The sequence below is a fragment of the Tachysurus fulvidraco genome, chromosome 6 (genome assembly GCF_022655615.1).
Source record: "Tachysurus fulvidraco isolate hzauxx_2018 chromosome 6, HZAU_PFXX_2.0, whole genome shotgun sequence".
Classification (NCBI taxonomy): domain Eukaryota; kingdom Metazoa; phylum Chordata; class Actinopteri; order Siluriformes; family Bagridae; genus Tachysurus; species Tachysurus fulvidraco.
In genome coordinates, this window is record NC_062523.1 from 26,106,318 (window position 1) to 26,108,817 (window position 2,500).

Below are 2,500 nucleotides of genomic sequence, written 5' to 3' on the forward strand. Positions count from 1 at the left end.
TCATACCCTGTAGCTAATGTTTTGATAGAAAACAACAATTACAATAAATAAAGAAATAGGGAAAAAGAAATAGGGAAAAAGAAAAAACAAACAATCTATAAATGGGTTCCATTCCAACTTTCCTCTGGCTTATGGCCATTCCACTCTGAGAATGCCCGATCTCGTCTGATCTCGGAAGCTAAGTAGAGTTGGGCCTGGTTAGTACTTGGGTAGGCGACTGCCTGGGAATACCAGGTGCTGTAAGCTTTTGACATAGGCATTCATTTACTTTACTATTTGAATTCTCTAACTACATCATCTTAATATTCATACCCTGTGGGTAATGTGTTGATAGAAAACAATCAATCAATCAACCAATCAACCAATCAATCAACCAATCAATCAATCAATAAATAAATAAATAAATAAATAAATAGAAAAAAACAAACAATTTTTAAATGGGTTCCATTCCAACTTTCCTCTGGCTTATGGCCATTCCACTCTGATTATGCCCGATCTCGTCCGATCTCGGAAGCTAAGCAGAGTCGGGCCTGGTTAGTACTTGGGTAGGCGACTGCCTGGGAATACCAGGTGCTGTAAGATTTTGACATAGGCATTCATTTACTTTACAGTTTGAATTCTCTAACAACAACATCTTAATATTCATACCCTGTAGCTAATGTTTTGATAGAAAACAATAAATAAATAAATAAATAAATAAATAAATAAATAAATAAATAAATAAATAAATAAATAAATAAAAAGAAATAACAAACAATTTTTAAATGGGTTCTATTCCAACTTTCCTCTAGCTTACGGCCATTCCACTCTGAGAATGCCTGATCTCGTCTGATCTCGGAAGCTAATAAGAGTCGGGCCTGGTTAGTACTTGGATAGGCGACTGTCTGGGATTACCAGGTGCTGTAAGCTTTTGACATAGGCATTCATTTACTTTAAGTATTTGAATTCTCTAACAACAACATCTTAATATTCATACCCTGTAGCTAATGTTTTGATAGAAAACAATCAATCAAGCAATCGATCAATAAATATATAAATATATAAATAAAAAGAAGAAACAAACAATTTTTAAATGGGTTCCATTCCAACTTTCCTCTAGCTTAAGGCCATTTCACTCTGAGAATGCCCGATCTCGTCTGATCTCGGAAGCTAATCAGAGTCGGGCCTGGTTAGTACTTGGATAGGCGACTGCCTGGGAATACCAGGTGCTGTAAGCTTTTGACATAGGCATTCATTTACTTTACTATTTGAATTCTCTAACAACAACAACATCTTAATATTCATACCCTGTGGGTAATGTTTTGATAGAAAACAATAAATAAATAAATAAATAAATAAATAAATAAATAAATAAATAAATAAATAAATAAATAAATAAATAAATAAAAACAATTTTTAAATGGGTTCCATTCCAACTTCTCTCTAGCTTACGGCCATTCCACTCTGAGAATGCCTGATCTCGTCTGATCTCGGAAGCTAAGCAGTCGGGCCTGGTTAGTTCTTTGGTAGGCGACTGCCTGGGAATACGAGTTGCTGTAAGCTTTTGACACAGGCATTCATTTACTTCATTATTTGAATTCTCTAACAACAACATCTTAATATTCATACCCTGTAGCTAATGTTTTGATAGAAAACAATCAATCAAGCAATCAATCAATAAACATTTAAATATATAAATAAAAAGAAAAAACAAACAATTTTTAAATGGGTTCCATTCAGACTTTCCTCTAGCTTACGCCATTCCACTCTGAGAATGCCCGATCTCGTCTGATCTTGGAAGCTAAGCAGAGTCGGGCCTGGTTAGTTCTTTGGTAGGCGACTGCCTGGGAATACCAGGTGCTGTAAGCTTTTGACATAGGCATTCATTTACTTTACTATTTGAATTCTCTAACAACAACAACATCTTAATATTCATACCCTATAGCTAATTTTTTGATAGAAAACAACAATTACAATAAATAAAGAAATAAAGAAATAGGGAAAAAGAAAAAGGGAAACAGAAAAAACAAACAATTTATAAATGGGTTCCATTCTAACTTTCCTCTGGCTTATGGCCATTCCACTCTGAGAATGTCTGATCTCGGAAGCTAAGCAGAGTCAGGCCTGGTTAGTACTTGGGTAGGTGGCTGCCTGGGAATACCAGGTGCTGTAAGTTTTTGACATAGGCATTCATTTAATTTACTATTTGAATTCTCTAACAACAACAACAACATCTTAATATTCATACCCTGTAGCTAATGTTTTGATAGAAAACAACAATTACAATAAATAAAGAAATAGGGAAAAAGAAATAGGGAAAAAGAAAAAACAAACAATCTATAAATGGGTTCCATTCCAACTTTCCTCTGGCTTATGGCCATTCCACTCTGAGAATGCCCGATCTCGTCTGATCTCGGAAGCTAAGTAGAGTTGGGCCTGGTTAGTACTTGGGTAGGCGACTGCCTGGGAATACCAGGTGCTGTAAGCTTTTGACATAGGCATTCATTTACTTTACTATTTG

At 35.1% G+C, this 2,500-nt stretch overlaps 3 non-coding genes and 5 pseudogenes across 3 annotated transcripts; all 8 read left to right on the forward strand.

Moving 5' to 3' along the window:
• The first annotated feature begins 127 nt into the window (after window positions 1–127).
• Window positions 128–246, forward strand: LOC125141744. Its single transcript, XR_007141169.1, has one exon. It is a non-coding gene; the product is annotated as a 5S ribosomal RNA (ribosomal RNA).
• Window positions 247–463: 217 nt separating this feature from the next.
• Window positions 464–582, forward strand: LOC125142105. Its single transcript, XR_007141536.1, has one exon. It is a non-coding gene; the product is annotated as a 5S ribosomal RNA (ribosomal RNA).
• Window positions 583–790: 208 nt separating this feature from the next.
• Window positions 791–909, forward strand: LOC125144350 (annotated as a pseudogene).
• A 189-nt stretch (window positions 910–1,098) lies between these two features.
• Window positions 1,099–1,217, forward strand: LOC125143775 (annotated as a pseudogene).
• A 208-nt stretch (window positions 1,218–1,425) lies between these two features.
• LOC125144782 lies at window positions 1,426–1,542 on the forward strand (annotated as a pseudogene).
• A 188-nt stretch (window positions 1,543–1,730) lies between these two features.
• On the forward strand, window positions 1,731–1,848 carry LOC125144464 (annotated as a pseudogene).
• Window positions 1,849–2,046: 198 nt separating this feature from the next.
• LOC125144826 lies at window positions 2,047–2,155 on the forward strand (annotated as a pseudogene).
• Window positions 2,156–2,348: 193 nt separating this feature from the next.
• LOC125141745 lies at window positions 2,349–2,467 on the forward strand. Its single transcript, XR_007141170.1, has one exon. It is a non-coding gene; the product is annotated as a 5S ribosomal RNA (ribosomal RNA).
• The last annotated feature ends 33 nt before the right edge of the window (window positions 2,468–2,500 follow it).